Genomic DNA, 25,371 nt, shown 5'->3' with positions numbered 1-25,371 from the left:
CAAGAATAACGATCGAACGTTCACTTCGATATTTATAGTAAAGCTTTTCCTCTCCCTCTCTATGACGTCATTGAATGTGTTTGGACTTGTTAAGATGTGTTTGTTTGAACATGTTTGGACGTGTTCAGACATGGGCGAACCGTCGAAGTCGCCCCTGGACACACTAGTTCCTCTCTCCGCCTCTCTATGACGTCACTGAACGTGTTTGGACGTGTTTACACAGGAACCCCACAATACAAAAAACGTCACGCAGCACGTTAGGCTAGTGGTTAGTGTATCGCATTCAGTGTAGGAGGTTCCTGGGTTCGAATCCCACACTGGGTCTTCTCATCGTCATATACAAGTGAGCCCAGAGCGTTAGCTAGAAATTAGTGTAATATTTTATTCAACATCGATGGTATCATTGTATATGCGACATCGCAAAGAAAAAAGGCGCGAAAGAAAAAAGGCGCGAAAGAAGGAAGGCTGGGTGGTCAAAGTACAGACGACGCAGTCGCAATGCGAGAAGGAGGGAGCGGTGTAGCGACTATAAAAGGTGTTCTGGTTCTACAACGATTGATAGGAAGCCTACTAGGGGCAGTCATCCACGACGTGAGACGTTTCGTGGAGCAAAATGTAAGTTGACCAGCTCTGCTGTAAGAGTGTATTCTATGTATGGCATTGTTTTTTAGGAACCAATAGCCACTGTCACCGCATGACACTGAACACACAGAGGCTTATCCCATCCTCTCTCATCATCAATCTCAAGCATTCCTCAGTTGAAGGGAAAAGTCAGTATTCTTTCGTGAAGTCGTGTCGTGAAATCTCGTACTGATTTTGTTTGACCGCAGTGCCACGCTGCCTCGAGCCTACAGCCGCGCTGCGCTGCCTACAGCCGCGAGCATGGCTTCGATGGGGTCGTACTGACATACGATCGTATGTCAGTACGACCCCATCGAAGCCATGCTCGCGGCTGTAGAAAGAGAGCACGAAGCTAGAATAGAGAGTCTCGGTAACAGCCCAGTCGTCCTTTCAGATGACGACGACGACAGAGTCAGTAGTCCGCCTTTCGTAATACCTGAAACGGACGACGACGAACCCCTAGATAGGCACGACAGTGCAGGCGAACTGCTCATGTGGGAAGGGGATCAGTCGTACGCAGATTTCATTCCTCTTTCTGGTAGGGTTAGAGATGAAATGAAATGAACGTAGAATCGTTGAATTACGAGAACACGTCGTAGAGAATCATCCCTCCACCACGGAGAGACGATTTCTTCCTTTCTTCCCCAAGAACACACGCGGTCCTCAGGATGTCCTCAAAGTGTCATCACGTCCTCGTCCGTGATGGGATGAACGGAGGAGGTCCGCAGGCTGTCATCATAGGAGCTTCCAGTGATTGTCATTTGCGTACATCCTGCGGTCGTCAACCGAAGGACAAGCACAGGAGAAATAAATTATTTTAATACTGCGTTGTGCATTTTAATACCTGCTAGCCAGTAATCAACTTACCGATATATTTCTCGTTACCCAATACAATCAAAGAAGGAGTGCTCATGCATAAATTAAAAAAAACGATCAAAAATATAAAATAAAAAGAGATATAGGGGCGCAAATACTGATCGTCGGATTTTAAAGGAATCCGTCCATGTGCAGCGTTTGACGTGCACTAAAATACAGTTTGCTAGACCTTTCACTGCGGTCTTGTTGCATGAGTGTCCGCAGAGGGTCCCTGGCAGGAGGTTGCGCGGAGCCTTTTATTTCCGAAGAGACAAAAAATAATAGCGTTTCACTGCTCAAGCTTCACTTACTATGCATGCATCAAACCAAAGCAGTAAGAAACACGGACACTACCTTGATAGCGATTTAATACTCCAAGGAATTTCTCACTTCATTGTTGGTTATGTGCAAAATCAAGTTAAACTAGATACCTCACCCTTTGTTTTGACTGAGATGCGAAGAGGACTCTCGAATCTGCTGAAGTTCGGAAGACAAGCAATAACTTGTATCTGTTCTGTCTTGGAAAGGAAATGCTGCTGCATCATATGCCTCTCTAAGTGGTTTTGCAGCTTTTAGTGACCTAGGGGCCTTTTATATATATCTTTTTCTTTTTGCCTTTTAAACTGTGACACTCATTGTTTGTGATGAGAAATACGGTGAACGAAATACAGATGAGAAACCACGAATGGTAGCTGGTGACCGAGGTTGAAAATATATAAAAAACACACACACGCTGACTGGGTGCTGCAAATGTGCCCTCACTTCCCAAAATAAATAATTCACTAAGGTATATGCTTGCTCCCAGAACTGTACTACCCGCGTCATTTGGTAGCTCCCATAGGAGGTCCTGAGGATATGACGGGGAGTCTCACTTTGTCACATTTCTAACAAATTGAGGACCTGGTAGGGAAGTCCTGGGGACGTTATCCCTGTCCACTGATGACTTTCCTCGGACATACTTAGGAGGTCATTGTGTTCTTGGGGTTTGTCACAGATGACGCATTTGACGGAACAGCTAATAGGTACACTCTTCTCTGTTCCCTGCACGACGACAACGTCGAGGAGTTGCGACTCTATCTACCGAGCATAGCTCCAGTAATCACGCGCGTCCTCGGAGCCTATCCCATGCCTTTCAAATTTTGTCTGTGCTCGAAAGCGCTTCCAGAAATGTTGAAAAGAAAAACAAGGACTCTCACAAACGTCAAACTTCCACCGAAGAACGAAAACGAGTGTTTCAAGTATAGCGTGCTGGCACTCTTACATCCGTTGAGGGGCAAACCAAACAATTATGCCAGATACCGCAAATACATGAATCCTTCGAATCCAGAGACGTGCATAACGTACTGGCCGCCCTGCTTCCCAGTCTCTTATGGAGACATTTCCCTGTGGGAGAGAAAAAACAAAACATGCGTGTAAATCTACGTGTTCGACGAGCAGATGAGTTCCCTATTTACCGGACGGGTTCCCTGCACGCTCTATAAAGATAAAGTCCCCCTGCTCGAGGTTAGGGAGGATTTCAATGGAATCATAAAATTTAGCACTTTCATGGGACGAAGGTGACTACTTCTATTGCAAGAAATGCACGAGCGGTTATGGGACTAGAGGGGCGTTGGAGCAGCACGAACGTCTGTGTCGAGACGTAAACAAAGTGATTCTCAAAATGCCAAAAGCGGGGGAGAGCATCCCTATCCCTATTTCGCGGTGTTGGACACGGAGAGCGTTTTGGAAAAGGACGCGCTTGTTAAGGACGCCGTGAGTGTGCACAGGATGAGCTCGTAGTGCATCATTGTAGTGAGAAGTTGCGACGGGAAAATAATGGGCGTAGATGGCTATTTGGGACCCAACGCAGCAGAGAAATGCTTGCTCTCGCTCAAGCTATTTAGCGACCAAATCGATAGGTTGAACCGTTGTCTCTCACCGTTGGTCATGAGTATGGAACACCACTTTAGACACGAGAGCGCGACACACTGCGAATTTTGTGGAATCGAATTTAACCGGCATACGCGGAAGGTGTCGCATCACGACCGCACCCGTTTTGTAGAGCCCGGTTCTTCGAATTTTGTCGCGACGCTGTGTGATACATGTAACCTTACGTGTCGTAACACCAAAGGACTCGTCGTCACTGCACAACCTGCAATACGATTTGAGCTCCCTTCTCCACCACATGCACGTTCTAAATATGGGAGAACCGTGGATCTTAGCGTCTACCACAGAAAAAATACGAGGCTTCAATATTGGTGAGCTCCATTTTTGCGATACCACGCAGTTTTTCAACCTCTCCTTGTCTAACCTGGTAGAAACCCTCCTCGCCAGCGACGGCGAGAGCTCGTTTTATTGCACCCGTTTCCGGCGCCTCCTCAGGCAGGGCATTTATCCGTACACCTTCGTCGACAGTTTCGAAGCCTACAATTTGCTCGCACTACTGCCAAAGGAAGCTTTCAAAAGTGACCTGAACGACCAAGAGATCCCAGACGAGGACTATCAATACGCCCTCGAGGTTTTCGAATTGTTCGAATATAAGGACCTAGGAGATTGCATGCGTTTCTACGTCACGCTCGGCACCTCTCAGCTCTGCAACATCGTGCTGTATTTCAGGAAGATTGCGCTAGAGACGGATAGGTTAGATATTCTACATACCGTGTCCCTCGCCAGTTACGCGTGGAGCAGCGCTCTGAAGCTCACCAATGTCAAACTCAAGCTCATAAGCGACCAAGAGATGTACGAAACGATCGAGAAGGGAATCAGGGGAGGCATTTGTAACACCTTCCACAGGTACTGTCGGGCTAATCACCAGGGGTGCGACGATTACGACCCCCAGGAAGACTTTTATCCAGTACCTCGACATGAATAGTTTGTACCCATATGCGATGACTTTCCATCTCCCAACAGGGGGCTTTGAATGGGTCGATACTTCGAGGTGGAGCGAGATCGATTCTCTCAACATTCCTTATGATTCGGAAGTGGGTTACGTCTACGTGGTAGACTTGTCATATCCCGAAGAACTGCACGCTTTCACCAGGGATTTTCCCCTGGCGCTCGAACACAGGTGCGTGGACGAGAACAAACTTCCCCCTACCAGCGACACTTGAAACACGCATTGGCGCTGAATGCCCCTCCCACAAAGAAACTCTTGCTGACGTGCTACAATGAAGAACGCTACGTCGTTCATTATGCATTGCTCGCTCTGTACGTGAGGTTGGGCATGAAAATAAAATGTGTTCACAGCATCCTCTTGTTCCACCAAGACAACTTTTTGTGAACCTTCGTGCAGAGAAACGTCGCATTGAGGAATGTCGCGACCACGAAATTTGAGCGACTTCTCTAAAAAACCATGTCGAACAGTACGTTCAGTAGGTCGATACAAAATGTGAGATGTATGAAGAGGTACGCTATAGCCTACGACAAAGAAAGAGCACTCCGTAAAGCTAGCTCCGTCGACAGTCAGCATTTTCTCATTCTGAGTTACAAGGGCATCTTGTATGAAACGAAACAGCGTCGCATCAAATGCACGCACCCCCTTTACGTGGGCTTTGCCATTCTAGAGATATCCAAAGTCCGAATGTACAGCTTCATCTACGAGTCGCTCTTTCGTCGCTTGACGTGCCCAGTGCAATTGATCTATAGTGATACGGACAGCATAATTTTTTCTCTCACGTGTGAAAACCTGGAAGAGCAGCTGATAAAGACTGAGAGTGAGTTAGATCTGTCTTCCTATCAGCCGGACTACCCACTTTTCAACGACGAGCATGCGAATCAGATGGGGTACTTCAAAGACGAGACGGGAGGTGGTGTTTTTCAGGAAGTCCTAGCCATCCGAGCGAAAGTGTATAGCATTCTCTTGGCTGAGTCGCACAAACAGATTGCGAGAGCGAAAGGAGTTAAGAAAGACGTGGTGAGGAAACATTTATTGCACGAAGTGTACCGAGATTCTCTGTTCAATGAAAAGACAGTCTCTCAGAAGCAGTGCACCACCCAGAGTATAAAGCAAACGATGTACAACATTTCGAGACTCAAGAAGCGCTTGGTCCCCTACGACGACAAGCGCTATCTCGTGGATGCCGTACATTCCTTCCCTGACGGAAGCTGCGAATACGGTAAGCTTTCCTAGTGTTTTGACGCGTATAGGATTACGATAGTGCTCTCTCTCTTTGTGTAGCATCGGAAAACCCGAAAGAGAGCCCGAGAGCGTCATCGTCAGGCGTCGAGTGACCGTGGAACAAAGAGCTGCACGCGCATATAATCGAGAGCAAAAGTTCTAATCGAGATATGCTTCTCTCTCTCTCTTTCTCTCGCAGACAGGAGAAGCGCGGGTCATCGTGGCAGTGTGGTAGCGGAATGGGTGTTCGAAAAGAATGACCATTCCGTCATCGTGCTGGTACCGTGACCCGCGCAGTGAAGTCGACACGATGAAGATTCCCCTTTTCTGACACGCCTGATATCCTCGTAATATTCTGTTCGTGAGATTAGGCAAGACAGGAAGGGTGCAGGCATCTATCGACCAACTCTTTTGTATGTATGGAATAAAGATGTTTCAGTGAAAGAAAACAGAGAGTCTCGTCAAAGTTATTCGGACCGTTTAATGCGTTGCATGTCGATAACCAAACGGTATTTCAATAAGTCAGTGACAAATAAGTTCGCGATGTAGACTGCTTGCAAATGTCGCTTCTTCCGCAGGGCATGCTTAATATGAGCAATGGCACGAGCAAGAAGGTCCATGATGTCTGCAGCGATGTAGTTGAATTCTGCGTTGGCCAAGCTCACAAATTCGCTCATCAGTCCCAGGGGTCCGTCCGGAACCGTTATACAGACGTTCTTGTAACGGGCGTAGGTCTGACGCACTATCTCCTGCAGTGGCCCCGGCAAGATCTCTCCTATATTGAAAAAGCCGACCATGTCTACCACGTAGCGAAAAGCAGTGATGACGAGCTCGTTGCGGGGACTTTTGCTGTTGAAACATTCCTTCTCCACTTCTTCCCAAGAAGCGTGGGTGCGGGAACAATTTTGTAACGTGTGGTAGCTGAACATCTTCACGTATTGATGACGCGAGCGCTGTGCGCACTGCCTTTACACAGATAAACATGCGCAATGAAGTGAGAGCGAAACAGAAACGAAGAAGCCACCCGTCGCTGCTAGGAGCACGCGCAGCGGTGGGAGCGGAGAGCCGAAATCGAAACAGCCTGCGGGCTGGCGGCGCAGAGGGTGCTAGGAACGCGCGCACACGCATAGGTGCCGCGGCGCATCGCCCCAGTCAGTTGCTAGCTGGCTGTCGCGGAGAGCAGACATGCGCTCGGTTGCTCCGCAGCAGAGTTCGAGGTAACTCGTTACAAGTAACTCGTTACTGTAACTAATTTCCTTTTTTTGGTAACTCGATACTTTTGCGTCGTGGTAACTTTCAGAGGAACTCGTTCCTTTTTCAGGTAACTTTGCCAAAGTAACTTAAGTGAAGTTCCAAGTTACTTTTAACTCGCTTTTCACTGACGTCCACATATTTTCTTGCTTTCTCTCCAGTTCCTTCTTGGCATTTTTTGCCATAAACCGTGATATTCAATCAACGACAGTATTTTGTTCAGGAAGTAAGAACCGCTGCCATTGAAATGAAGCTGAACCATTGTACGCCCACAGGGAGTAAGATGCAAAGTGTTCGAATAGACCTCTACCAGAGAAACGTCATCATGACATTGACTGAAACCGAAACAAATCGGAAGGAGAGGGCTGGGTTCCACGAACAGGCACTTGTTCGCTGCCTCCCATTGAAAGAAAAGTAGGACCGAGGGTCGCATCCCTTTAAGGGACCATATCTTAATCCTCTCAAGACCGTGGCTTTCGGGCGCGACCTTGTTCCCCCCTAGCTTCGAGCGTAGTTCAATTCTATCAAATTTTGGCGCTGTCGAACACTATGGCATCATTTGATTACAAACAGGGCGAGGCCTATTCTTGGACATAAACGAAAACGATCTAAGCGTGTTGCACTCCTCCCTTTCATTTTTTCTTTTTCTTGCCAATAAATCCCACCCCCCACCCCAGGCAACTCAATGTCTAACTCAACTGCTCACGCGCACTGCACCTACATAATGCTATTTTGTGTCCGAAGTAACTTGGAAGTAACTCGTTCTTTCTTTTAAGTAACTCAGTAACTGCGAGTTACATTTCTGGCTGGAGAACTTCGTTATTAACTTAACCTAACTTGTAACGAGTTCTTTTTGACGGGTAACTTCTCAATCTATGCTCCGCAGTCCCCGCGCTCGCTCAGTTTCCGCCTGCCTCTCGGATGGAGCAGTCGCAACCGTCGCCGCGGGGGAAAAGGTGAGTGATTTGCCGCGTTGTGTTACCGCGCTCCTTTTCTCGCATGTTTGCTGTGCCCCCCGTGTTTAGCGGCGGCCAACGAGTGAATTGCCGATGTTTGACCGCGCTCGTGTTAAGCCTTTTCTCGCATGTTTAGACTTGTTTAGCGGTGGGCAAGCCTTTTGTTCGTGTTGACGCATGTTTAGCGATGTGTGCCCTGTGGTTCCCGCCTTGTGTTAGCTGCATAGTGCTGTGACGCTGTGGGTAGGCCTAACCGATCACCCCCCTAAGCTTTTTCCTCGATGTGTACAGTTAGCAGTAGCGGTTAGACCTTTCCTCTCGCATGCCTGGACTTGTTTAGCAGTACTGCCATTTTTACCTGCCGCTAGTATCTTGTTGTTCTCTGTCTTTCTCGCATAGAGCTATGATGGTGGCGCCATCTGGTGTGATGCCTCGCCACTAAGTGGCCACCTGTCGTCGATCTCTACCACTGCCCGTCGCCAACTACCAACGTGGCGGCCGCTCGTCACTCGGACGTTTCGGAGTGGTTTCTTCGCCACGGCGTGGTTGCTTTTTAAATAAATTGTTTCACTCCACTCTATTTCTATCTATTTTGTTTCTTTTTTATGAACACAGGTTGCCACCAACTCACAGCTTGGTCTGGACACGAGATAGATGCTCCCCAATTATTGTGGTGACACCCTGGAGGGTGCTGATTAATGTGGGGGGGGCCCAATTAGCTCTAATTGCTAATTATATCGTGTTTAGACGAAGTTGCGAGTTGGCGGCAGTCTGTGTCCAGTCCATACTACTGAGAGTTATTTCCAGTAGATAATTCAAAGACATTAAATTTCTCTTGTTGGTTTGTGACGATACTTCTTCACACAAAATGTAAATATGTTCACAGTTTACCACATCGTCAAATCTGAGGAAATCAATTGCAGAAGCACAAAATTCGAGCAACAGCGGCATTGCTTTGGTCACTCTGGCATCAGCACTTTCCCGTGAAATAGTATGTGCAGTTATCGACCAGCAGCAGTGCAACAAGCACGAAACACAGACATTTACGCAGCCTCTACTAACGACTTGGCCGAAATGCGAGACACTGCTCTTAACTTAGAAGTTGATTACTTTTGACGAAAATGGGGCCCAGTGATTCTCAAAGAAAAGGGAGTGTCACTCATCTACTTGAGGCTCCTGAAAAGTATTTTGCTATAATAAGGCCGTGCTAATTTGTTTTTCTGCAGCATATTTTTTTATAATTGGTCAAAAACACCATGCTCTTGGTGTGAATGGCAACCCATTCTTATCCAGTTAAAAACTGTTAGCTACAATGCATAACCTGTAGTTATTTCTAATTATTAAAATGGATTCATTTGACAAAGTCTACTGAATACGTAGACCATACCTCTGCAGTACAATGTCAAGCAACATACAGTGGGTGCCAACTTTCAAATTTAAAGCCGAGAAGCTCCTACAGTTCGAGCAACTCCTATGTTAAACCACCAGAACACCACAGAATAACCAACATGGTATTTGATGTATGATGTAGATAGATTTAATGTGCAACCAGGAGCGAAGTAAGGATGTAGCAGAAGGAGGATTCAATTGTAGGTGAAGGAACTGTCCAGGATTCACTTTCACTACCATCAACCTTCAGTATAAACAGTGGGAGTACCAAACACTGAAAACACACACAGAGTAAGGGATACCACAAAGAGCGCTGGGAATTTATACGGAGAAGCACATTTCAGAAACTTCACGACACGCTGCAAACACAGGCAACCCTGCTGGAAATACTCGGCATGATCTCATTGACTTCTCCCCGCAATTTTAATGATATTCAATGAGAAATCAGACTGCGAATTCGTTCAACGTGTAAAAGCCGACTATTTCTCATTGACTGAAGTCGAAGTTAAGCAGGGAAGCTGCCTTCGCGAAACCGGGCTCTGCCGTGTTGTGTGGCGAAGACCACGTCACGAAGCAAAGAACCAATTGAACGAAATGGTTTAATGGTCGTCAGTGAGAAACTCTGACTTCCAATTGATTTAATGAGATCCAACATGTTGTGCATTACAGTCTGCACCAATAGAAGGAATGAGGAATTGGGCTAATGTGTACCAATGAGAAACTGCTTTCCAATTGATTTAGTGGTATCCAACATGTTGCATGGCCGCCAATACAATAAGTGAGAAGCCAGTTGCTGAAGGAACGAGCGTAATGGTGATCAATAGTACACGATCACTCTCAAATTAAGTAATAATATAATTAGGAAGAACGCTGTACGTCCGTGTAGAACATGAACTAATTCGAGGAACGCGTCCGATTCAAACAAATGAAACTCCAGAATACGCACCGTATCGACATATATTGCATGCGAAAATTGAACGACAATCAGACATAGTATAAATTAATTAATGAAGCAAATGAAAATTTATTCCGAACAAATCAACTCAGCAAGCCGTTCGCCCATGTCGCCGCTCGCAGAGGCAGAGTCCGAAGCGCGCGCGTTGTAACACGGTAACACATTTCCGTGCCGCACCGCATAGTGGCTCGTCCGCGATAAAAATAGTTCGCTACGTTATTTCAAATGTTCGTGAACATATACTCAAAAGCACATGTGCCGCGGTAAGTTCATACGCACCTATCACTTCAAGCTATTGTTTCTGCATTTGTATAACATTCCAGTGCACGGAAGTCCATGCGTTTCCTCAAATCTTCAACGGATTAGTCAGTCTGTTACGCAATGCCGAGGTGTTCGGATGCGCGCCTTGTCCCGCCGTGGTTCACAAACAGTTGGCGTATTTCGGGCGTCATTTTGAGGATTTTTTTCCCCTTTGTAAGGTATGTAATCGATGTTAGAAACATACCCGTTCTTTCTACACAGTCTCACATGTTTTTATCCCTGTTCGTAGGCATTACAACCGGTGATGTGAGGAGAGCGAAATGTGCAGTCAGTGTTACCTCCCGCGCTGTGAGCAACGGTATGTAATATATTTGACACCCACTCACACTGACATGCTGCTGTTCTTGTATCTTTTAAAAATTGTGTTTCTCGAAGGTTAGGCTGGTGCGACGCAGCTGGCATAGGCATTTGTCAGCAGGTGGCCAGAACGGAATCTTACCGAAGTTGGATGGGATTAGTTTTCACGCATGAAACGCAAGCTGGACGGGACATCGCGAATCACCTACGAAGCACAGAAGACCATGATAGTTGAGTGCTTCAAGACCTTCTGTTTTGTTCGTCGACGCTGTACGGACGTTGGGGACACATCACTATGAAGTTACTGATTGTGGATTTATTTTGTGTGTGTTGGTGATGGACAGTATGCTTTCAAAACATGTAAGTGCTGAATCGAGTTTTTACTCTTGTTGTTCACTGTCTTGCTAGCGATTTTTAACTGATTGGTGAACATTCACACTTTTGAACATTTGAAACAACTTTCACCTTTATATGTCCCACTTGTAATATTTTAACATCTACTGTATTGTGATGTGTGAAGAAATAAATGTGCACGCAGAAACGGCATCTAGTGTAACTCCTTTCTACAGCAAAAACATGCGTTCTGCTCACTCGATGCAGCAGAATCGAATGTTATTAGACATTCAAAAGGTGAATCGTCAATGAGAATTTCCATGAGTCTTTAATGGGAAAATCTGGGCTACAGCACATTGGCCAATGGTAAACTAGACTGGCCTCCAATGGGTGTGATTAAGCGTGGTTCCACTTCATCCCCATTGACAATTACAGTGATTTCTCTTTGAAACCCACTAAATTCCAGTAGTTTTCAATATGGTATTTGTCCAAAATTGTCGATTCGGAATGGGAAATTTTGGCTCCTTTCAATGAGAATTGTAAATGTGATATCCACTTAAACCGAATGAGATTTCTGGGCTATTTTGAATTGGACTATTTCCAGCAGGGAAATAACAACATATGATGGAATGTATACGCAATACGCAAGCAGGGGCGCTATGATCTTGCTATGATATGGTGCGCAAGAAATATGGTGCGAGGTAACAGGCGAAAGGCATGCTGGGAAGAGTGCGAGGTGTGCGTAAGCTGTCATAGGTAAACGATGGGCGCATGGAGATGACATGGTCGCCGCTGCCGAAATTTTCTCGGGGAAACTGACCTCTGGAGGAATTTGTGGAGCCGAGCGCCGCATATTAATTACAGATTACGATGCTCCTTGCATAATTACATCTAGATATGTGGATTTCAAGGTTCAAATCGAGTGGCGGACCTAAACTAGACATGGACCTATCGCTTCAAATGGCGTCGCTATAATGTCAGAAGGCAACAAAACATATTACATACCATTTCGCACAGCGCGATTGGTAACAGCATTGCTAAAACACTCCATTTCATCTTGCTATCTTTCTGTCAGCGCCCATAATGCCTGCAGTGGCAAAGGCATACAAAGAACAGGAACGCCTTACACGTGAAGTACAGCCGTCGCCACACTTAACCGTAACGCGCGATCGCGTGGCTCCACATGCGTCAGCGCCGCCAGGCGTCGACACTGGGTTCGAGACACTGGATAGTTCCACACAAGCACCCCCTCTCGACGGTGGCTTCGGATTCCCGCATGTTTCACCCATGGTTTCACCTACTGCCCTTACCTACTCTGGGCTAACGCTCGTTCCGGGAGCGCGCACCGGCTGCGCCTGAGAAGGGATATTGGGAGGGGAATGCCCACTTGCCCCATGCGGAGAATAAGTTAAAAACTAAAAATGAGCCTCCAAAGACGTCAATAGATATGCCTTCAGCACCAAGGAAGGAGTCAGGAAGATTCAGAAGCGGTGATAACGGACAAGAGCTGAAGCTTCATTCGTCTCAAAAGAATGTTCATAGAATTATATCAAACCTATAGCCCACTCACAACACTTATTTATTCCTTTTATCGCGGCAAGGTAGAGTGCATCAGATAAGCGCGCATTTTCACATTCGCAATCGTTCGCGGCAAAAGCACCCGTTGGGTGAGGGCGCACAAACACAACATCAGAAGGTGAGAGCATATCGAGCCATTGCCGAGCCACAGTCGAGAAGCGGCGCCTCTGTGCAATAATTCACATATCTCGAACACACCGTCGAAGGTTGGCCGCTTGGTGACTCTGGTAGCCACACGTGCCACGCGATCGCGCGTTACTGTTAAGTGCGGCGACGGCTGTACGTACCTTAAAACGGCAAAAATCGCACAGATAAAGCGCGAAGTGTTGCAGACGCGCGACCTTCGTCCTCGCACTTCGACGTTTCATAAGAGACCGACGACTCAGTGTTGCCAACATTCTAGACGAATGATCCGCAAAGGTAGCCAACCAATTCCGCCAGGATCCGCTGAATTTCGCGAAGAGCCAGCTGAAATCAGCTAAACGCTGAAAAGTGTCTGAACATGTTGAGATTGATGTATATTGCACCCCTATTTATGGTGTTCAGGAGCTTGCTTCGCATTCTCGCACATTTCTTCTTTCCGATGTTCCTGACAACTCCAGGAGGAGAGGATGCCAGAATTTTCAATTGCTTGCAGCGCAGATGCTGAGTCAGTAAAGACCACCCAATTCCGGGGCGGGGGGGGGGGATGGAACGATGTGCTGCAAAAAAAACTATGGCGTAGAGCTCCGCAGCTGTGGGTGATGTACAATGCCAGAGGCGACGTCCTTGAACTACGCCTTACCAGCTCCGGTGGCGCAGCGGTAACGCGTGCGCTTGGAGACTGGGAGGTCCGCGGTTCGAATCCGCGGGCCGGCTGTGCCGTCTGGGGTTTTTCCTGGGTTTCCCTCAGATGTGTAATAGGCGTATGCCGGCACAGTTCCCCTGAAGTCGGCCCATGGACGCAGCTATCCTCCCCCCGAGCGGATTCCGCTCGGTCTTCCACTCCTTTCCTCTCCTCCTCTCCACCACCTTTCCCTTCCCGAGAAACATGCCGCCTAATTAGGCAGGCAGACCTCTCGGGTTCCTCCCAACGACACTCCTCCTCCTCCTCCTCCAACTACGCCTTCGTCGGGGATGACAAATGCTGACGCGGACTTGCCATTTCAAGATGCGCCATCGGTGTCAGCGGCGGTAGAGGCGGAAAACTTCGCGTCTACGAGAGCATAAAAATGGGCTCGAAGGACTTGAGGGGGAAGCTGAATTCTGCGGACCTGGAGGTCAGGAAGACGCGCTAAGGTGGGTGGCACAGGCAGAGACCAGGGGCGTTCGGCGGTGTGACAGTCCTAGGTGTGAAGCCGGTGAGAGCGTGGCGTCTCCTCTGCGCCACGCGATGGAAATCACTTTCAGGACGGTATCGAATTTTCCTGATGAGTGGGTGACGGCGAACGTTCGCACGCAAACGTAGGAAATGTCGAGCCGTTTCCCGCTCACGGAGGACCTCCACCGGGAGTTCTCCTGCTTCAGCTAGGACTTGCCTTGTTTCAGCCAATCTTGGAACCCCAAGGCAGCGACGAAGGCTTCGGGCGAACGGGGACCGAAGGGTATTTAACGATGTTGTAGAATCCCTATGCAAGACTGCAAGGCTGTAAAGCACAGTCGTCCTCACCAAAGCCGCGTGAACGGCTAAGAGGGAGCGTTGATCACAGCCCCAGTTGAAGCCAGAAAGATGTCGTGGAAAGAGGTCGTCAGAATGGCAGTAAGCCATCGCTGCACTTTGGTTTCAAGGTGCCTAATGTGGCGAGCCCAGCGGAGGTGGGAGTCCAGGATCACACCAAGGAAGCGATGGCAACGCACAGGCTCGAGCTTCCGTGCACCAACCCATAGAGGGAAATTACTCATAGCCTTGTGGATGAAAGGGAGATCGACGCACTTTTCTTGCGAAAGGTCCATTCCAAGTCGCGTAAGATCGAGGTGAACGTTGTTTAAAGCTTGTTGTAAACGGCGCTGAATGGCTGGTCGTGACTTGGCTACTGTCCAAAGGGCAACGCCATCGACATACACAGAGAATGCGACCTTGCGTGGAACTATCGATTTTAGTACTGCCATGGCCACATTAAAAAGTGTAGGACTGAGAATGCTTCCTTGGTGTGCTCAGGGTCGAGAAGCGCCGTCAGCGCACCGATGTCAAGGCTTGACACGGTTGTGAATCCACTCTGGCGAAGAATCCTTTTCCGATGTCGACGTGCATAATCGGCACAAAACACACGTTCCTCACTATAAATCTTCCGAGCCATGGAGACTTCCAACGCTGACGAACCAAAAGTTATTCAGACACCTTGATGAGCAGGGTGCTTGGGACTTTGGCCGTGGGATGAGCGGACAGGGACAGTTCGGTCCGTAAGGAAATCGTGAAGCCAGCTGAAAAGTCGACTAGATACTCCAAAAGAGCGCAACCCGTGCAGGACACAGATGTGCGAGATGGTATCATAGGCGCGCTTAATGTCCAGGAAGACCGATACAACGATTCGCTGATGAGCACGAGCATGTTGGACTGTAGAGTCCAGATCGAGAACTGGATCCATAGAGCTTCAGTGGCGGCGAAATCTAGCCATTTCCTGAAGGATCGCACCTTGTTTTTCGAGCCACCAGTCGAGGCGATGCAAAGCCATTCTCTCCATCAGTTTTCCCACACAGCTTGTCAGGCTCACGGGGCGAAAGGAGGATATGGCATGTGGGGGTTTGTGGAGGAAAAGAAAGTTGGCATGTATGTTCGGAAAAACAAGGCGCCTGGTACGCACTGGCTGTTTCTCGGCTATGACCCAATAAGCTCCGCAAGTACGTTTCTGCGCAGCAGAAGAGGCGAGGGTGTAAAATGACGTGCGCGGCGGCGTGTCGCGCTCCCATTCGCCAAGGCCCCTGTCGCCTCCGCGTGCGAACCAGAGAAAGGTACACAGCAGGGAACCCGTCATACGTTTTGTGTGTTTTCCGCTTTGCTATGTGATACGGTGTTAAACACCAGCTGTATTTATAACTGTACTTCGTCGCATTTGGATGTAGTGTCACTTATTTATTTCCAAAGCGCAAACGGCTTCGTTAACGGTGGGAGAACGCGATTAACTGTTGCTGCTGCTGGCGGGTTCAAACGACGTTCGACGACCGGGGAGTTTGTGTGCGTGTGTGTTGTGCAGTGTTTTACGTTGACTACAGAGAGTGTTCAAGCACGGTGCCCTCCCAAGGCTCTGCTTTCGTGGCAGTGACGAAGAGCGCCGCGGCAGGTCACAGTTTAGCGTGCTGTTTTGAATTGTCTCATAGTAGTTATTACGTTTAATAACAGTGGAGTCTCACACTTTACCAGGAACGGGCTTGATCATTGTCCGTCGGGTGCAACTGCACCAGGCTCCAGTTGCTTCACAGTGGAAGACGAAAGTTCGTACGCGTGCTGAGGCACGGTTGTCGTCGTCCTGTCTTTCACGGTAGTTAGACCATTGTAGCTGCCACGTGACTAAATTTACCATGTCTACGAGGACACTCGCTGTTCGCCTTAGATAGCTGTCAACTGCGCGAGACCGTAATTTGAACAAAACAGGGAAAAGGTTTGCAGGATGCTCGCATCAGCGAACTTAAATGCGAGCCGAATAGTTGAAACTTCATCAAATATATTGCGTTAACCTTTCGTTTGTCTTTCGTCGATGAACCAAGATCATTCCGAACGAAAAGTGGAGCTTCTAATCGAAGTAACCTCGAGATTCCCCTCCCAGGGGCACTCCGTGCATCGAATGTGCCTTTGCACCCTTCTTGAAGCGCGCACATGGTTCCTTCGGCCAATCGGGAGCGCCCTAGAAACGTCACCGTGACGTCATGCGCACTAACTCGCGGACTTGCGGAACGTATAGAAAGTTATGGTATGTTTTTCGGGTACTGGATTACCAAGTCTGTATTTTTCACTGCTCATGTTTCACTTAATAGAAACGTACAGCTTGGAACAAAAGTTTACGGAACATGGGGTTGTGACATTTCTCCATTTGAGCCACCCCCTAGCAGCAAACAGAGGTGGACGCACACATTGAGAGATGGACAGAATAGCCGAACACCCGTTTCTTATTCGATATCTTCTTGATATGTAGCACTGGGCCGCTCCCATGAAGAAATACGCCAGTGGCGTGTTCCGTAAACTTTTGTCCCAAGCTGTACGAGGGAGCTAGACAAATGCTACCCCTTGCGGCGAGTACTCTGACCTGAATGGTGAGGTAGAATACGGACGAGGAAAGAGGCGAAAAGCACGGAGAGTGCTGTCGGATAATGACGACAGCTCTTCACCGCCTACACCTCCATATCAGCCAAAGACAAGGTGTAAGTATGTCTTTAAAATAAAATCTTTGTATGTAGTTCTAATGTGAGGATGTTCAAATCCTTGTGACCGACGGGAACGACATATTATTCATGTGTACTGTTAAGGGCATCTATTTTGAAACTTGAAAAATGTTCCAACTAGGCCACGCAGGTGACATTCACTGCAGGGTGCTGCCAGACTTGAGTCCTTCTATGGGCCAGCCAACATATTTGTTGCCCAGTTGTAAGTATATGTACACCACTACTTTAAATAATGAAATACAGTTATACTCTGGGTGGATTGGTGATCCATTCTAAAAACGATAAACAAACAAAACCCAGTGGACTCTTTTCCAATAAAGTATGAACTTTCTGGTGTCCTACGTGCTGCCTGGCAGTTCTGGAATGTTCGACAGGAGAAGGAAGGGAGAGGGTGGTGGTGAGAAGGCTTGCCGTTGTCGGCCTCACGTATGTGGGCAACGTACCGACTCACGCCCTGGGGGAATGTGCGTCCTGGGCCGACTTCTAAGGGAACTGTGCCGACATATGTCTGAAAGCGTCTGAGGAAAACCCAGGAAAAACCCAGACAGCACAGCCGGCACCGGGATTCGAACCCGGGTACCTCCCAGTCTCGACGTGACATGGCCAGCACGCTAACCACTGAGCCACGGGAGCTGGTATTTTTGCATTATAAGCGGGGATGCTTCACAAATAAAAGACTGCTTTGGCAGTCAGAATTGTGTTTGTCTCGTCTTCTGTCCCTTTCGCTGTCCCCTTGCACTGGGTTTTTATCGTTTTTAGAAATACTCTAAAAAATTGTGTTTTCGACAGTTGTTGACACCTTCAAATGTCTCACTCATGTAATGCATGTTTCCAAGATTTAAAGCTTTCACTGACAAACAGTGCTCCATTTCACGGATATTTTGGCTTGACATCCCTACCCCATCCTCCATTCCATATGGTCTTTTGCATTGCAGTATGCGCTTAATTTTGTGCCAACTTAAGGCTCTGTCGTTGTCCTTCATATACAAGCTGAAGGGTTGTAAAGCGACGACGACACGGCTTACATTCCATGCATAGTTGTTACTATAACTGTGATAAGCTCCTATGTGCATGGAGTTGTTAAGGCTTAACCGCACGGCACGAAAGGCTGTCTGAACGGAAATCTGGACCAAAACTTTTTCTGTGCATCACTGCATGGTACCGAACTGCGAACCGAAGTACGGCAGAAAACTTCTGACCTTGGGATACATCGCCCTTCAACCATCCAGCTCAATGAGATAATCCCTGTATTCATAGGGGTAGGAATCGAACACACAACAACAGTTGACCTGATTGCTACGTCATTGTTGCAATGGTTCTCTTTCATGATGCTTGCTACGTTTTTAGTTGGTGTCACTTCCCATGGCAGTGGAGAAATCCGGCTCAGTCAGATTGGGATTTAATTCGGCCCGGAATTCTGCTCTCAAAAAAGTTCGGTCCCTCAGTTCGGAAAGAATTCTACCGCTTTTCGGCCCATGCAGTTCACGCTTTACAACCAATTTGTCACTCCACATTGCTCTAACTGCTTTGCAGAGTTCTATTTTTCCATTGAGTTAAGACCATGACTCCTCAATAATTCTGACAGATTGTGTAGCTCTTGGTTCGAACAATCATGAAGCGACTGCACTTGCAGAGGCTGTACAGCTGCTTTACGCATAATCAGTGAATCGACAATTTTCCTAGAATGGCTGTAGTGTTGGCAGTATTTAATTTCAGTTGCATGGTTTTGTCTTAATGTTTTGCACTGCATTTTTATGTGTCAGCCAGCAGAGAAGACATGCGTCACAAAACGTCCCAACCTGCCTCCTCTGTCACATATATATCTTGCTATATAACGGTACCTGGAAGGACCTGGAGCGCAGACAGTATGTAACATGATGTGATAATCTGTTTTGTGTAGTGCTTCAAGTTTTTCTTTTGTTGCAATTGATGAAGAACTGCGTTCATGCAGGTACATTTTTGCACCATTCAGGCAGCAAAAAGTGTTTGATACAAATATCTACCATACGAGATGAATAGCTCTGTAATGCTTATAGTTATCTTTGGGTTTCAAAGCTAAAATTTGTTTCCAGTGCCCGCACACCTTCAAGGAGACTTGCCTACGAGGCTGCGGACGTCAGCAGAATTGCCTACCTTGCAAGCTTGGCACGTTAGTTTATATTTATATTAGAGGGAGATTACAAAACCAGATGGATTTCAAGCATGCGGTATTCCCACGATCATTTACACTAACTGAACACAGTTGTGAAATATCTCACCTGACAACAAAGGTGGAATCTGAAAAAGGACTTCAAATTTGAAAAAGTCTGACCCCCACCAAGCGCCGATGGACGTACTTCTTTCTTTTTTTTTTCTCTCTGCTCGGCCAACGTCATCGTGCATTAGCCATACCGTTCCTGCGCTGTTTTCTGACTCCCAGGAGAGCAAGTGACAGCTGTTCCTTTCTATCAGTGCCTGAGTAACCCGATCCCGAATATTCGTCTGTTTTGTTAGTCTAATATGTTTTGTTCCGGGAATGCAACACAGTGGCTATGACCGGTGTGGTATACTACTTGTCCGCTCCATGCAGGGTGACGTGGCCTTTGGAAGGGAAAGTTTCTGCGACTCCTCTCCACATTCCTGTTTCGGTTCGATAGCTCGCTTACTTGAAGAATAATTCGTCACAAGAGAAAGAAACGAAGTTGATGGCAGGTATAGGCAGCGTGCACTAGTGTTTCGAGGGGCGACGACAGCGCCACAAGCCACCCATAGCCGTGGAAGCACATCACAGCCGACCGAGCGCTATCATTCGCTTTGCAGATTTGTTGAAACTGGGACACATTCTGTTCTTTTTAATTTTTATAGTGTGTTAATTAATAATTAAATTACAACAACATTACAATTACATTACAATTATAATTACGTTGCAATTACAATTACATTACGCGGACCAACGCCGGACTGGTGAGGTAACCCAGGACGGCTGCTCAGATGCAAGCGATTATGGACTGGGTGCGGTGTTGTTACAACAGCACGAAGGTTAACTTCGGCCTGTGGCATTTGCAAGCCGCATGCTGACATCACCTGAACGAAATTACACCGTGATAGAGAAAGAGTGCCGAGCTATCATGTTCGCACTGAACAAGTTTGACATGTATCTGGATGGTTCGAAATTTGCAACCCAGACTGACCATCAGGCACTCGCGTGGCTGAGTAGATTGAAAAATCCCGCCGGAAGACTTGCACGTTGGAGTCTGACGTTGCAATTGTACGACTGCTCGATCGAATGGGGACCTCTAACAAAGTGGCAGATGCGCTGTCTCGAGCACCTCTGCCCCTGGAGGACGTCGTTACCACGCAGGAGCTCGTAGCCGCGGTTGGACAAGCCGGAACGGACAGAGAGCTGGCGTGGGGACACATCGTGAGCCGGAAGAACATTGTGGAAGCCCAGAGGACGGACGAACTCTGTCAGCGTGCAGTAAGGTGGCTGGAGACAACGGGCGAAGCAGACGCCGGAGACGCTGAAGAGAGGTTCGACTCCTATCAGCTGAGCGAGGATGGTCTTCTGGTGAGGTACATCCCCCAGGCAGACGACGAGGAGGTCGGTGGCAACCCTTTCAGGATCGTAGTACCACGAAAGCTACGTAAGTTATTCCTCAGATATTTCCATGAGTCTGCTTTGGCAGGTCACGGCAGCGGCAACAAGACTTATTCTAAGTTATGTCGTACCGCGACGTGGCCAGGCATGAGACAGGATGTTTTGCGGTTTACGTTAGTCAGCGGTCAGAAGTCGAAACATAGGGGCGGACAGCAGCCAGGATTGCTGCAACCGATTGTCAGTCAGGAGCCTTGGCAGATACTCGCATGTGACGCAATGGGGCCATACCCCAGAAGTCCCCGTGGTAAACAATATCTGTTAGTCATTACAGATCAGTTCACGAAGTGGGTGGAGCTCTATCCCCTGCAGAAGTTGGTGTCAGCTCGAATCTGGGATCAACTGCTGCATGTCTTTTCGCGGTTTGGATTCCCGGACCAGGTTATCACGGCTAACGCCTCGTACTTTACAAGTAAGGTATTTGTCGACACTTGTTCGGCATTGAGTATTCGACATGAGAAGATGTTCCCCTATCACCCTCAGGCAAACATAACTGAGCGGGTCAATAGGAATATCAAAATGATGATGGTAACGCTTACCACCATACATAAGGATTGGGACGCGCGTCTAACAGAGATTGGCTTCGCCACTCGTACGACTGAAAATAGGTCTACTGGGTTCACCCCTACCTATTTGAATTTTCGACGGGAAATAGTATTTCCACCCGAAAACTCGCTACGAACATTGAGGGAAGAACCCCGTCGCCCGTATGCACCATATGCGGAAGACATTGACAACCGTCTCTCAACTGCAGTTCGTTCTGCACGTGAGAATCTTGAGGTTGCACGACTGGAGCAAGCATCCCAGTACAACAGGGGTCGACGCCAGGTAACATACCGCGTAGGAGATTTAATGCTGAGGCGCGGACCAGTGGGACGGGCGTTACCGGGTGAGTGCGCAACTTACACCTGTTACTTATAGACTTGAACGTTGCAGTACAAGCGAAGAGTCCGGCCCAGTTCACGTCACAGACCTCGAGGAATTTATCGATCGCATCTTGGAGCAAGATGAAGGGCAAGAGGACTCCGGCACAAGTTCGTGGCAATCCCAACCCTTCCACGGCCCCATCGACACGGAGTCACAGCCCGCTGATAATGGGACAGTTCGGGGCGGGTTACCGGGGTCTCCTCGTTATAACCTTCGCCCTCGTAAACCTCCAAGATGATGGTTTTCGTTTGTTTTTCGCAGATGCCTGGGGACCGTTCTGCCCGGAGTCGTCCGCCACCCTCCCGGGGATCCCCCACCTCTCGCCGCTGCGGCGGTGAACGTCGTTGGCTTGCTCAGCGCAACACCCCTACGCCTACCAACCGGGACTCGTCTGCGGCTCCTCGCTCCACTAGCGTTGCGACGTTGACTGTGCTAGTGGGAGACGCCAGCGTGGGCTACTGTTCTCGAACCCGTTGGAGGAACCAGGCCCGCCCACTGAAGGGTGACCCACCATCCGCCATCCCTGAACCGTTCCGAGGACCCTGCCTGGACGACAGGCACCCTACTCAGCCAGCGCCCACCTACACTAACGAGGAACGCTCCCGTCTATGCTCTACCTGCGGGGCATTACTGATCCACCCCGAGACTCATCTGGCCGGCGCTCTTATGTGTCACGCTCCTGTCACGTGAACCCTCTGCGCGACACTCTCTTCCCTGTGACCCTTCAGCTTCGCGCCACCCCTTCACCCCAGGATATGACCATGGCGATTAGAGCCCTGCACGGGCCGACTTTTCCGGGCCCGACCCGGCCCGGGCGCATCGAAAAATGGCCCGGCCCGACCCGACCCGGGCCTTCATATTTTTATGCGGCCCGGCCCGGTGACCCAGTGACAAGAGCCCGGCCCGGCCCGGCGTGTAAGCAAATACAGCCCGGCCCGGTGACCCGGCCCGGTGACCCGGCGAGTAGATCCCGGCCTAGTATTTCCAGCGTTTCCACGTACGCGTTTCTGGCGATTATCAAACAAATTTATAAGTTAATTTATAAGGAGAGAAGACAAACGTACAAGTGATGGCGGTTTAACACCGTAACCGCACGAGACCATATTAAATCCAGAACGCACGCGGGCATGGGCGTTAGTTACACTGTCAAGATTTTGCGGAGGTAGAGCACGCTGTCGACAAACTCCTTCTCCCAGTCCCTACCCCTCACACCAAGCTTTGCCAAAGTGATTGTGAAATACGTGAGGAGTGAGGAGCAATGTAAAGTGGCTTTGAGAATGTTCTAGGGGGTCGAATCATATGCATAATGCAGTATCCTTTGCTTGTCTTTGCAAAATATGCACAGGAATGACGCAAGCGCATGATGATATGAACTAATGCATCTCCATTGTGTGGAATTAGCTGCGTGGCCCGGCCGGGCCTGACTCTCGGAAACATATTTGTCGGCCCGGGCCCGCCCCGGCCCGCGGTGGTGGCGTATTTTAACGGCCCGAGCCCAGCCCGGCCCGCGGTGCTGGCATATTTTGTCGGCCCGGGCTCGGCCCGGCCCGAAGCACGCAGCCAATAACAAGCCCGGCCCGGCCCGCGGGCCGGGTCGGGGGCCCGTGCCCGTGCAGGGCACTAATGGCTATACACCTCGTCACTCGCTTCGCTCCACAGTTGTTGGCTCGGCCTCTGACTACTCGCAACACGGAAGATCTCATTCTGGAATCGATTCACATACTCACTTGTTCCCTCCACTCCTCGGATTCAGCTCCCTGGTTTAGTGCCACAGTTAGGCGGCTGCGTGCCAAGAAGAAGCGATTATTCCGTTTCGCTAGAGCTTCTAACTCTTCACGTGCCTGGAATCGCTATTATATAGCCGAGAAAAAATTCACGAAGTGTGTAAAGCAGTGTAAAGCTTCCTTCTACCAAGTATCAAGTTCGTCAGAACAAATTGCTCTCCAAGATGACCTTCATGAGATCGCTTCCTGGTGCTCCTCAAGGTAGTTACCTATTAACGCCTATAAATGTAAATCAATGTCGTTCACGCGGTCCACCCCCACAATATTTCAATACTCTTGTGGTTCGTCTGTGCTTGAACACGTTACCTCATATAAGTACCTCGGGATTCAGCTAAGTAGCAACCTTTCTTGGTCTCCTCACATCTCTCTCAGACTATAGCCGCCGCTAGTCTATCCTTGGGATTCCTTCGACGGACTCTATGACTGGTCCTAGTGTCGGTGAAAAAGTTAGCTTATACGATATGCGTGAGGCCAAAGCTTGAATTGCCACGAAGATATGGGACCCTCATCATGCGTACCTCATTGACTCTTTGGAGAAGGTTCAAAACCGGGCCGCCCGGTTCATGGCCTGTGACTATCGTCCGGACAGCAGTGTCTCTGCGATGAAATTGGAGCTCGACTTAACCACACTGACTCTTCGTCGTAAGATTTCTGCCCTGCTACTTTGCCACAAAATCTTCCACAATAACTTCTTCTACTCCTCTATACTGTTGCCCCCTAGCCATATAACTCACCGTGTGGATCATGCGCTTAAGGTTAGAGAATACCGATGTAATACTCAGCGTTTTGCCGAGTCCTGTGTTCCGCGAACTTCACGTTGGTGAAACGATCTCCCACATGACATTGCTACAACTAGTGATCATTTGACTTTTAAGCAAGCAGTCCAGGATTTATTTTGCTCGTCCTGGCTAATCCTCTTCTTACTCAGTGTTTCGTCCATAACTTTTGGTGCTTTGCTATTTGTGCCTTGTGATCTTGTACATATATTCTTGCCCATAGTATCCTATGGGATGTATCACGTGCCTGACTTTCTCTTATGTTCATTTGTCTCTATTGTTCTGCTATGCCCCACTCCATCATGCTGTACCCGCTCTTCGGCCTTTGACGTGCATACAATAAACACACAAATAATGAGCGGCGCGCAAACTTTTCTATGCTCATATACTCATTTTCTAACGCTACACCTGCAAGACTGCGAGCGCCTGGGTGCGAAAGCTTGGGGGCAAAGCTCCATTCGCGCACGACGGAGGACTAGACAGAACTCCGTTACGGGAATAGATATATGACGTGATTGCACTCCTACTATATTAATAGTTTTCGCTCTTGTGCTGCAGTTTAGAAAAACTATCACAAAAAGCCCGTACTACTCTTAATAAGCTCAACTATAATAATAGGAGCCCTAAAATTCTACTCATTATGGAAATTATAATTACGCTATTACTTAGATTACTATCAATCATGCGCTCCAAGTCTTTCTCTATTCCCATTTCAGCCTACCGGGTCCTGTCATGCAGTGAAGCAGAATCACATTCAAAATAATCAATGTACCAAATAACCGTGAGTGTGGCTTGCTTCATACGATTTCTACCCTGCGCTCAGATGCAAGCATTTCTGCACAAATACTTATAACTGCAAACAGCTTACTTCACCAACAAACCGGGCACCCAACAACATCTAACAAACAAACTAACAAACAATCCCACTTCTCATGATAGGACATTATTCAGCTTTACAAAGCGACTTTGTTCTGTTTAAAAGTAGTGAAAGAAGGAAAGAGCAGCGAAAAATTGCACGCACTTGTGCTCGAACTGCTATGACTTCTAAAACTGAAGCATACGCGGATAAACTAAGAAAAACAGACACATTCGTGCTATCAGAAAATTATTGCATGATGCGATACACACAGCTGCATTGTCCATGCGTAAAGAAAGCATAGGACAAGGGTACAAAAATCGAACACTTATACTCGGGCAGCATAATACGTTATACGTTAAAGTTTACGGGTGAAAATTGCAATAAGA

The 25,371-nt window shown here is 48.2% G+C and overlaps 1 long non-coding RNA gene across 1 annotated transcript; it reads left to right on the top strand.

The window, feature by feature from the left end:
* The first annotated feature begins 10,517 nt into the window (after positions 1–10,517).
* LOC135387051 (uncharacterized) lies at positions 10,518–10,928 on the top strand. The gene is made up of 3 exons (XR_010420814.1): positions 10,518–10,602; positions 10,674–10,742; positions 10,825–10,928. It is a non-coding gene; the product is annotated as an uncharacterized LOC135387051 (long non-coding RNA).
* The last annotated feature ends 14,443 nt before the right edge of the window (positions 10,929–25,371 follow it).

The sequence above is a fragment of the Ornithodoros turicata genome, chromosome 3 (assembly GCF_037126465.1).
Source record: "Ornithodoros turicata isolate Travis chromosome 3, ASM3712646v1, whole genome shotgun sequence".
Classification (NCBI taxonomy): Eukaryota; Metazoa; Arthropoda; class Arachnida; order Ixodida; family Argasidae; genus Ornithodoros; species Ornithodoros turicata.
The sequence above is the reverse complement of the archived record's forward strand: the minus strand, read 5'-3'. Positions and strand labels throughout refer to the sequence as shown.